The sequence below is a fragment of the Sus scrofa genome, chromosome 1 (genome assembly GCF_054392235.1).
Source record: "Sus scrofa isolate SSC_HxYL_T2T_F1_AM1 chromosome 1, Sscrofa_HxYL_maternal_Yorkshire_Landrace_v2.0, whole genome shotgun sequence".
NCBI lineage: Eukaryota > Metazoa > Chordata > Mammalia > Artiodactyla > Suidae > Sus > Sus scrofa.
In genome coordinates this window covers 183,378,489-183,391,149 of record NC_139383.1, presented here as the reverse complement: position 1 = coordinate 183,391,149, position 12,661 = coordinate 183,378,489, and the positions used below count along the sequence as shown (strand labels likewise).

The 12,661-nt window shown below is 33.8% G+C and overlaps 1 pseudogene; it reads left to right on the top strand.

Moving 5' to 3' along the window:
* Window positions 1-11,631: 11,631 nt before the first annotated feature.
* Window positions 11,632-12,451, top strand: LOC110259539 (U2 small nuclear ribonucleoprotein A' pseudogene; annotated as a pseudogene).
* Window positions 12,452-12,661: the final 210 nt, after the last annotated feature.

The window sequence follows — 12,661 nt, the reverse complement described above, 5'->3', positions numbered from 1 at the left end:
AAAGGACTGTAAGTGTAATTTATCTCTTGATCATAAATAAAAATAAAAAAGCATCCTAAGCCCTATATAAGCAAACTAAATTCAGCAATACATCAACTGCATAACACATCTTGATCAAGTTATAGTTTATCTAGGAAGGCCAGATTTATTTATTATTTTAAAATGCATTGTAATAATATAGAGAATTAACCCAATGAAGGAAAATAATCAAGATTATGCCATAACTTATTTGTGATTATATGAGAATTATTTCATAACCACTTTCCATTTTGACTTTAAAAACTTTAATCAGACTATAAATATAAGGGAAATTATTTCTTCTCTTTTTGAAAATCTATAAAAAATTTAGAGCATTTATTTTTCAAATATTTGAAAGTTATCTGTGAGATCATAAAAGAGATAAGAATGCTCAACCATCATGACTTTCATGAAATACTTTGCTGGAATAATAAATAACAACTGGTGAAGCATATTCTAAAACCTCTAAAAAGAAAATTTTGATATTGTTGAGAGATTAAAGAAAATGTGAATCCAAGTATAGACTATGCCATGTTCATGTATTTAAATATTCAAGATTGTAAATCTGTCACTTCTCTCTCTATATACGGACTCAGTGTGAGCCTATCAAGATGCTATTGATAATGATTTGTTTTCTAAAATGAAAATTGACAATATAATTCTAACATATATATGGAAATGTAATGAGACAAGAAGAATCCAGGCAAGTTTGGAAAAATCAAAGAGAAATCACACATCAGAAATCTAGTATTTTTATGGAATTATAGCCATTAAAACTGTGTTGTAATAATAAAAGGAGGGACAAAAAGACCAATGCAACAAAATGTAGAGTCCTGAAATAAACACACAAATATTTGGTCAACTGATTTGCATATAAGCTAATGCTACAAAGTAGTTGGGCATTTTTTTATTAGTTCTGATTTAATTGGATATCCAAATGGTTAAAAATGAAGCCTGAATGCTACCTTACACTAACTATATTAAAAAATTTATTCCGTGTGATGATTTAAGTATGAAAGATCACACAATTAATCTTCTGGAAGATAATGAGTACTTTCATTACCTTGAGGAAAAGGTCATTTAAACATGATGTACAATTTATTTGCCATAGGGAAAAAACACCAATAAATTGGACTACTTAAATCTTAAAGTTCTCTATTAAAAAAGATTTCTACAAGAGTGAAAAGACAAGGGAGAAGTCTTTTTCAATGCACATGGCCAACAAAAGCCTCAACATAGCCAAATGTGTGGAAGATTTTAACAGGCCAGAAAGGTAACAAAACAATTAACTTTATTAGTGATCATTTGTGATTAGAGAAATATAAATTAAGCCACTATGGAACACTCTTACTTACCCACTGGAATGGCAAAAAAATTAAAGAGTAGTAAAAATGCAAGTATTATGGAGATTACTGAGAATCTGAATTTTTCATATACTGCTGCTGGCAGTACAGTTTGTTACAGCCACTTTGGAAAAATTGCTTGGAAATATCTATTAAACTTTAATATATACATAAGCTATTACCCAGCAGTTCTCTCCTTGAACTATACCTTATGGAAATTGTTTAGACGTGCAAAACTTACCTACTTATAGAGGTCAAAACTGTTGTTACTTTTTAGAAGGTTTAAAAGAATAAGTCTGGTGTTTTCAGTTGATATTCTATTTGTTACTGATAGTTGTTTGTAACAATTCACTACACATTTATCAAGAAAAAAGATGAAAACTTCAGAGAAAAATTAATTCAATGTGTGGAAGTTGGGTCATAATTTGAACAAATCAACTATTAAACATGTGTTAGATAATCAGGGTAATTAGAACAATAATCTGAATATACTAAAGCGATAGTGGTAATTTTTAAAGAGTGAAAAGAATATAATGTACATATAAGTTTTTTTTTTTAATTTGGAGAGCATACTAAAATACTTCTAATTGAAATGACATGATGCTTACATTTTCCAAAGTAATTCAGTGGAGGTGGTTGAGTGGGAAGAGTATAGATTGGCCACAAGTTAGTAATTTATGAAACATCTTATTTAAAAGGAGATTCATTTTATATCATTCTACAATTTTATATGTATTTTAAATATACCATATTAAATTCCAAACAAAATAAATATGAGAAATGAAAACAAAACTAAATTTTAGAGTATTACAATTTCAAATGTGTGCCTACCAACAGTTTACTAGGAAGAATTTTCTAAATAGAGACTTCACACTTGAGGGATTTTTTTTTTTTATCTTGTGGCTGTCTTTGATACTTAACTCCATGTGTTTGTTTTTTTTTTCTTTTTGGATACACTTCAATATTTGTATAGAGATGGGGAAGCAGCGCATGTCAGTCCGATAGACATACTGAAGAAGTTTGATATGCCAGTCAGTAGTCTGTAGGCTTTGGTTCAGACAGTACTGCAGGCAGCCACCTTAAAGCGAGGAGAAAAAACTGTACTGTTTGGCCAAGTTTCAAAGCAATACATTCAGATATCATTAGCACTGGCTACCACAACTACCTGGCATATATTCCCTCGACTCTGGAGAAAAGGAATTCACAACTCAAGTTAGGCATTTAATCTTTTTATAGCAGCTCCAGAGACAGGGGACATTAAGGCGTATTGCAATATTTACTAAACCTCAGCCACAAAAGCTATCAAACCAGCATCCCTATGAGGATTCAACTTACAAATAATCCTAACATGAATGGCAGATGTGCAGCCTCCCTTTGTGTCTCACTGTTTCAGTTGGGAACAACAGACCACCAGTGTGAAAAATCATGAAAGAAAAATTCAAACTCTTATTTTGAACCAGCAGATGTAGAAAAATGCAATTACTTGAAACTGAAAAATGGGGAAATATAGCATACAGCATATGAACGCGAGATGGCTAATCCCTGTAAGAGAAAAGAAACAAAGGAATGAAGTTCTTAAAGAAGAGAAGGGAGAATGGGGAAGAACTGGCCTTTGTTAGCAGAAGAGAGACGTCTATAAAGAAGCAGGTTATAAGAACAGATGTTTTTAAGATTGTGGAATTAATGTGTGAAGATAATTTTGCATCTAGCTGCTTTGTTTTCCTCAATGATTTTGGAGGCTGAGAGTAAGACAGCGTGATGAAGAATCACAGTTTATAGGCTGTTTGCTTTCTCCTCCTGTTTCAGTCACTACCCAGAGTACAGACTCTAACCATAAATTTTCCGTAAAAAATAACAAAAAAAAAAAAACAAACCATGATGGATAGTATTCCTATCAGGGTTGTGGGTAGGCTATGCAGGGGAAATGGTTTATACTGCAAATACTAATGTATCAATAAGTTTTATTCTATGCATTTCACCTAAAATGCAGAAGAAAACTGTGAGACTATAGTGCTGTTGTGTACTGAAGGCAGGTGGCTCATAGATTCTGGAAATTACAGCACAAATTATTCAAAAACCTGAAAATATATTTTTATGGGAATTTAGATCAAAAGGAGAGTTCAGGAACACTTTCATGAAAGGATATCTTTGGTCTATCTGCCCCTCTCCAGGCAACATTATTCTCCAATGATGTGTGTTCAACTGTGTAAATTCACTGTATATGTATTGACATATTATCTTCTTAAAAGTAGATAGAAATAAAGTAACAAGTATTCAGTATTAAGCTATTCATAAGTTTAAATCCAAATTTTACCACAAAAAACTAGTTTATTTCATTTCTAAGGGGTTTAATCACCAGATTTTAGTTCAGCAAGGGACAGAAGAAATTTAGTTCACCTTGTTAAACAAGCGAAGAAATGAGTGCTAAGATGAGTGACTAAAAAAAAAAAAAAAAAAAGATGAGTCAACTTTAATAGGCAAAGATGAAGTCTGAGGTCTAGGGTTTTTTGAGCCTCATACTCATGTTCATTCCCAAATTACTATATTTAGTTCTGAAGTAGAAAGTTGTATAGAGTTAAGGCATTTGTATTCAACCTTCACCAGGAATAAAAAAGTCTGGTCTGGTTCTTATTTCTGCTATTCTAGTTTTGTATATCATTCAGAAGAGGAGAAATTCTTTCTCAAATAGTTTTACTGAGATATACTTGATGTACAAAGTACAGGACATTTAATGTGTACAATTTGATGAATTTACATAGATGCAAACAGCTGTGATACCATCACCACAACCAAGGTAATGGACCTATATATATTTCCAAAATTCCCTGTGTCTCTTTTACTGTTTGTGGTGAGAATGCCTAACATAAAATTTACCCTCTTAATAGATCTTTAGGGGCAAAATACAATATTGTTAACTTCATGCAAAACATTACATAGCAGATATCTAGAATTTATTTATGATGAATAACTGAAATTTTATAACCATTGTAAAATGACTCCCTATTTTCTCTTCCCCCAACCCCTGGCAACCACCATTCTATCCTCTGCTTCTAAGAGTTTGATGGTTCTATATACTTCGTATAAATGGAATTATGAGATATTTTTCTTTCTGTGACTTATTTCACTTAGCATATAGTTCTTTGGGTTCATAATTGGACCCACCCACTTAAATTTGCTATCTAAGTTTGACATAATATTACACAAACACAGATAAAGTAACAAAATGAAATATTTGGATATCTTACATGAGTAACTGAAAAACTTCTTCAAATTATCCACATTTGTTTTACATCTGAATTGAGGTATTTCAGTTTATAGTATTTTACTTCTGGAAAACACAAGTTAACTTGAATTACCATATTTCTAGACTTAGTGTAATATCGAAATGACTTTTTTAAAGAATTTCCAAAGCTCATGAATTGATACTTTTTACTCTTTTAGTATATTCTTCTTTGCAAGTTTGTAATTATTATAGAGCTTATAAAAGTGAATGACTCAGAGAATAAAGACATAAACCATCACACCATTGACATTTAGGGAAACTTAAATGCTTCACAAGCAAGAGGTAACGAACTAAATCTTACAAGAAGTAGCCTCTGCTAGAATTCCATTTTCTTTCTGAAAACAACTTTTCTATCCTCAGGGAGGAAAAAAAGCATGTTAGAAAAAAAGTATCATATTAAGTGAAATAAGTCAGAGAAACATATACCTTATGATCTCTCTTATATGTGGAATCTGAATTTTAAAATGTTCATAGATATACAGAATAGATTGGTAATTGTGGGAGGTAGAATGTAGGGGCTAGGAGAAATGAGAAAATTGGGGTTTTTGTTTTTTAAAAATTGAAAAATTTTTTTATAATTTTTTTATTTTCCCACTGTACAGCAAGGGGATCAAGTTATCCTTACATGTATACATTACAATTACAGTTTTTCCCCCACCCTTTCTTCTGTTGCAACATGAGTATCTAGACATAGTTCTCAATGCTATTCAGCAGGATCTCCTTGTAAATCTATTCTAGGTTGTGTCTGATAAGCCCAAGTTCCTGATCCCTCCCACTCCCTCCCCCTCCCATCAGGCAGCCACAAGTCTCTTCTCCAAGTCCATGATTTTCTTTTCTGAGGAGATGTTCATTTACTTGCAATTGTAATTTTGGATTACATTAGTAAGCAGTATCTTAAGAATTACAATATCAATATCAGAAATTGCAAGTACAGAATGAATTCCAGAACCTCCATTACTTTCAACAAAAATTTATTCAGCACCTTAGATATAGCAGGCACTCTGTGTGGTTTCAGAGACACAATAGTGATTATTACATAAAGAATTATTACATAGAGAAGGAAGATTACAAGATTACACAGGGGGGGAAGGGACAATAAACAAAATTTAACTGAAATATATAGCTCCTCCAAACCTATTAAGCCTGTTCCTTTACTCAATAGACAAGGTATGTAATATTCAATCAGACAGCATTTGGTTTTAGATCATTGTAGCACAATAAAGTACTTGAGCCTAATAACCTACAGTTCTGACAGAGTTCTGCAGGTTTTCAATATCCTTCAGCATCTCTGAGTCCTGGTTGTAGTTTCGCATCACTGGGTGGTTGTTGTTCACTCCAGTTTAAATACTGATTAGGAAGACACTGAGTGAGGTTACCTCATAATTTATTCTCAAAGCATGAACAATTTTTACAACAGGATGAAAAGGAGAGCTTGAAAAAGTTTAAGGAGGGTGGGTATAAGTTCCCCTTTGTATATTTGGTAGAATTCACCTGTGAAGCTATCTGGTCCTGGACTTTTATTTATAAGGATGGTTTTTATGACATATTCAATTTCATTTCTAGTGATAGGTCTGTTCAGTTGATCTTTTTCTTCTTGATTCAGTTTAGGCAGGCTGTAAGTCTCTAGAAAGTTGTCCGTTTCTTCTAGGTTGTCAAATTTGTTGACATACAATTGTTCTTAGTATTCCCTCATGGTTTTTTGTATTTCTGTAGTTTAAATCAAGATCCAAAAATACAATTCTGAATGTATTTTTAAGTACAGTGATTTAAGAGGCCAGTCAGGTGCCAAATACCTGAAGCTCTTAATCAGAGAAAATGTAGTATAGATAACTCTTAGCTAGACACAGAAAAACTGAAAGGAAAAAATTCTAAGGTATCATAGCAAGATGACACAGGCACCATACGTAGAACTGAGGCTGCAAAAGGAAGCAGGTTGAAATTATTAAACTTAGTCTATTGGGGGAAGAGCCTGTATTAATCTGAGCTACCATAACAAAATGCCACAGACTGCATGGCTTAAACAGGAAATTTGTTGTCTCATGTTTCCAGCAGCTAAAAGAGTGAAATCACGGTGTCAGCTGAATTGGTTCTGGTGTTTTCCTTTGTCTTGCAGGTGACTGTCTTCTCTCGTATGTCGGCATTGCCTTTCCATGGAATGTGTGTAGAAAAAGAGGACTGATCTCTCTGGTGTCTCTCCTTATAAAGACACTAATTCTATCCGATCGTGGTCTACCACTTTACCATCACATTTAACCTTCTTTACTTCTTTAGAGTTTCCATTCCCCAGTACAGCTGCACTGGGGAGTTAGGGCTTCAAAATAGGACTTTTGCAGAGACATAGTCCATAACAAGCTTCATAATGGACCTGGAACCTGGACATCTGAGAAAATGCTGCTATGCAGTGGTTGCTTATATCTTTGAGCATGAAAGAGGGGCCACACTGTAACTAAGACACAGATTTTGGAGAAGAAAATACTACTCAATTTGTGCTTTGTCTCAGGGGAAGTATGATGAATATAGTTCTGCAAGTGTTAGAGAAAAAAAGAAAAGAAAAGAAAAGAAAACCTGAAAACTAAATATTACTAGTGATACTGCAGTGACCTGCCACTGTAGGAGTGGGTATTACTGACAGGAACACAAAAGGAGCAAGAGAACCTTTTGGAGATGAGGGTGAAGCACCGCCCCACCCAATACTTCAGAGACCAAAACAGACAATATTAAAAGGATAAGAGAAAAGCTTCATGTTGACTTAATTATCCCTGCCCCAGGCAAGCACAATAATTACTACACAGAGAAACTCCAGTTTCTAATGGAAACAGAGAAACTAGGGGGACAATCAGCCTCCTAACCCAGCATTGTGGATGGCTTTAGCGGAGCCCCGCCTCTGACTGACACCACAGGGATTGCAGGGTAATCTGTGGGACTCAGTTGCTAGGGGTATGCCCGTAATAAAGAGGGGAGAGGTTTGCAGCAACCAGATCAGGGATCCTGGCATATTGAGTTTATACCTGCAGTGCCTAAGGAGTGTCCCAACCAGTGTTCATCAGGAGAACCACATCTGAGGCACATTCCAACCAAGGAATTCAGCAGGGTGCAGATCTACCTGATTTGGACCATCTAATAAAGAATTTTGTCAACCCTAGAGCCCACTTGGCCCATATCCAATCAATGAACAGAATCATAATCCCACTGTTAAGGAATCTTCTAGTCCCACCGGCTAGAGGGTTGGAGACAATGCCTGGGAGCTATGTGTTCCAGTGGCACTCAAATTGAGAGGTGAGCAAACTGAGCTGATAACCACCAGAACAAAGTCATCACACTTCCTGATTTCTAGCTGCAGGGTAAAGCTATAGTCATTGAAACAGTAAGGTGCTGGCATAAAAACACATAAATAGACCAAAGGGATGTAATCATGAGCCCAAAAATAAACTCATGCATGCACAGTCAACTAATATTTGACAAGGTAGCCAAAAACATTCAATGGAAAAAAGAATAAATGGAGCTGGGAAAATTCAACATTCATGTGTAAAAGAATTAAACTGAACCCATAACTTAAACCACTCACAAAATTTATCTCCAATGTATTAAATACTTAAATTTAAGAACTAAAATTATGAAACTGCTAGAAGAAGAAAAACTGGGAATAAAGCTCTTTGATGTGAGTCTTGGCAGTGATTTTATTTGTTTGTTTGTTTTTTTGGGGGAAAATGATACCTAAAGCACAAGGAACAAAATCAAGAACAAACAAGTGGGACTACATCAAATTAAAAAGCTTCTGAATAGAAAAAAATCAACAAAGTGAAAAATGATTTATAAACTGGGAAAAAATATTTTGAACCATTTATCTGAAAAGGTGTTAATTATTCTACATATATTTATTTATGCTTTATATATTTGTATAACTTTAAAAATATTTTTTATATTTTGTACACTATATATATATATATGTTTTATATGTATATGTACTTTAGTATTCATTCATCTCAATAGCAAAGAAAAAAGTAACCCAATTTAAAAATTTAGGGAGTTCCCTCTGTTGCACAGTGGGACAAAAATCCAACTGCAGTTGCTCAGGTTGCAGAGGAGGCATGGGTTTGTTTCCAGGCTTGAGGCAGTGAGTTAAGGGATACAGCATAAAAATAAAGTTTAAAAAAATAATGGGTAAAGCACCTGAATATACATTTCTCCAAAGAAGAATAACCAAAAGGCCAAAAGGTACAAGGAAAGATGCTTAACTTTAGTAGTCTTTAGGGAGATGCAAATTAAAACCACAATCAGGTACCATTCACACCCATTAGAATGGCCATCATGAAAAAGATAAGAGATAGCAAAAGCTTTTGTAGATATGGAAAGAAAAACCTTGCACACTATTAGTAGGGTTGTAAATTTTTATAGCCACTATGGCAAACAGTATGGAGGAGCCTCAAAAAACTACATTTACAAATACTCTATGACCCAGCAATTTTACTTCTGGAAATCTATTCAAAGTAAATGAAAATATTAACTCAGAATTATACCTGCACCACCATGTTCATAGCAGCATTATTTATAACAGTCAAAACATGGAAACAGTCTAAGTTTTCATCTGTGGATGAATGGATAAAGAAGTTGTGATACATAAAAATCAGCCATAAAAATAGAGGCAATCCTAGCATCTGTGACAACATGAACAGTTTCTGTAGGAATTATGCCAAATCAGATAGAGAAAGGCAAATATGTACAGCATGAGTTCTTAGATGTAGAATCCTAAAAAAAAAAAAAAATATTCATAGATACAGAACATAGATTGGTGGTTATCAGAGGTAGGGGAGTGAGGATGGAATAAATTGGTAACAGGGTTCAAAAGGTATAAACTTTTAGTTATAAAATAAGTCATGGGACTGTAATGTACAGCAAGTATAACAAATAATACTGTATTACTTTTTGAAACTTGCTAGAAGAGTAGATCTTTAAAGTTCTTATTACAAGAAAAAAATGTCACTGTGTATTGTGATGGAGGCTAACTGGACTAATTATCTTGATTATTTTTGCAATATATACAAATATCAAGCCATATTGTATATCTGAAACTAATATAATGATATATGTCAATTATACCTAACTTAAAAAAAAGTGAAGGAAAAATAAAGACTCCCTCAGACAAACAAAAATTGAGAGAATCTGTCAACCTGCCTTGACCTAGACCTGCCTTGAAGAAATGCTAAAGTAGTTCTTTAAACATAAGGAAGATAATACGGGTTAGAAAAAACAATCTACATAAAGAAAGAGCATGTATGAAGCAAACTATGAAGGGAAGATAAAACCACTTCCTTCCCTTAATATAACACACAACAGTTAGTTCAAAATAATAACAGCAACAATATATTCAATTACATGTATATATTCATGTATGCTTACATATAAGTGAAATGAATGACAGAAATGATACAAGGTACAGAAGGCAGGTATTAAGATTATTTGGTTATTTTAAAGTACTCATACAACCTGTAAAGGGATTTAAGGATTTAATGTTATTGGAGACTTGGATTAGCTGTAAATAAATACTGCAAATTTTAGGGCAACCATTAAAAAAGTAAAAAAATAAAATAGTGTAACTACTACACTAAGAAATGAGACAATAAAAATATAAAATGCTCAATTTAAATAATAAAAAAACCAAAAAGAGTGGCAGACAAAAATAGAAACAAAGATCAGAGGTGATAAATAGAAGACATAATGGATATAGTATATATCAATGCAACTACATAAATATTCATCTTTTTTTTTCATCCTTTTTAAGGCCACACCTGCAGCATACGGAGGTTCCCAGGCTAGGGGTCCAAGCCAAGCTACAGCTGCCAGCCTACACCACAGCCACAGCAATGCAGGATCCAAGCCACATCTGCGACCTATACCATAGCTCATGGCAATGCCAGATCCTCAACCCACTGAGAAAGGCCACGAATCGAACCCACAACTTCATGGTTCCTAGTCAGATTCATTTCTGCTGCACCACGATGGGAACCTACATTAATACTCATCTTTAATGTCATAGTCTAAATGCATTAATTAAAAGATTCTTAGAGTGGGTCAAAAAAAGAAAAAAAATGCCCCAACTACAAATCTACTATAATAAATCCACTTTAAATATAAGGACACATATAAACATAAGCAGATGGAGAAAAATATGCTAACAAGGATCAAAAGAAAGCAGCAGAAGTAGCTATGTTACTTTAAATTCTGCTAAGTCTAAAATTAAGAAAAATTATCAAGAATAAGGAAGGATGTTACATAATGACAAAGGGACCAGTTCTCCAAGAAGACATATTTCTTGATGTGCGTGTACTTATCAACAGATTATCAAACTACTTGAAACAGAAATTGATAGAACTGCAAGGAGTAATCAATTAATATACTACATATGAGGCTGAAATCAATAAGAATACATTGAATGCAGCAATGCCATCAACCACCTGGACATAATTGACATCTGTAGACCTCTTCATCCAACAAAAGAAAAACTCAGATTTTGTCTGACTAGAAGCATTCATCATGATAAACCATATTCTGGGTCATAAAACACATCTTAACAGAACTAAAAGAATAGAAATTATATACATTCTATTAGAAACAATGTAATTAAATTAGAAATTTAATAACAGAAATAATCAATAACAGAAAGACACCTGGAAAATCCCCAAATATATAGAGATTAACCAGTATACTTCTACGTAACATATGGGTCAAAAAAGAAATCTCAAAATAAATCTTAAAATATTTGGAAATAAACAAAAATAAAAATATAACTAATCAAAACTTGTGGGATAAAATGAAACCAATGTTTAAAATTTATAGCATTGAATGTATGTTTTAGAAAAGAAGATCCATATTAATAATCTAAGTTTCCACCTTAGGAAATTAGAAAAAGAATAGTATATTAATATCCAAAGTAAACAGAAGAGAATGTCTGGTGGGCAGCAGCAGGCTTACCATTAGCAATGAAGTGGGATGGTGGAGCTGATTTAGCAGACAGCACAGTATGCCAGAGCCATGCAGCACCAAAAACTGGACCTCCAGCAGTACAAATTTCTGTCATTGAAAGTCTAGGTGCCACCTAGACCAGCCTGATGCTGTTGATTTTTCTGGCAATGAAATCAGAATACTAGATAGTTTTCCTTTGTTTAGAAGACTAAAAACATTACTAGTGAACAACAGTAAAATATGCCGTATAGGTGATGGCTTGATTAGGCTCTGCCCTGTGTGACAGAACTCATTCTCACCAACAATAGGCTTGCAGAACTAGGTGATCTTGACCTGTGGACATCTCTCAAATCAGTGACCTATCTAAGTACTCCAAGATATCTTATAACAAATAGTATTACAGATTGTATGTAACTATCAAGTTCCACAGGTCAGAGTAGTGGATTTCTAGAATGTGGAATTAAAAGAGTACCAGGAAGCAGAGAAAATGTTCAAGGGTAATCAGGGGGCACAACTCGCAAAGGATATTGCCCTAAGAAACAAAATTTTCAATCCAGGTGCTGGTTTTCCGACTAAAAAAAGAAAGATGGGCCACCTCCAGGTGTTGTAGAAGCAATCCAGTACTGTATAGTAAATGCATCAACTCTCACTGAAGTGGAGTGTCTGAAGGACTCTCTACTGTCTGTCAGATACCTGGCAGAGAGTTCAGATCTATCAGGCCCCACTGATGGTTGATGTCAAAGATCAGGTGGAAAAAGACACAGTCACAAATGGATCAGAGCAGTGTGGTCTCCGAGTATTCACAGGATATATAATATGTGTACTTGGGACAAGTCCTGCTTTGTGAACATGGAATAAGAGCCTTGTTTATGTCAGCAAAGCAGTGTTTGTGAGTATTACTGACATGCTTAAAACTGCTGCTAGAAAGTTTGTAATATAAATTTTTAAATCTAAATGCCAATTTTCTATAAATAGTAAAAAAGAAAAAAAGAATATTCACTATGCTGCCAAAAAATAGTGAGTAGAAGAAAAAAATAATAACAATTAGACCAGAAAT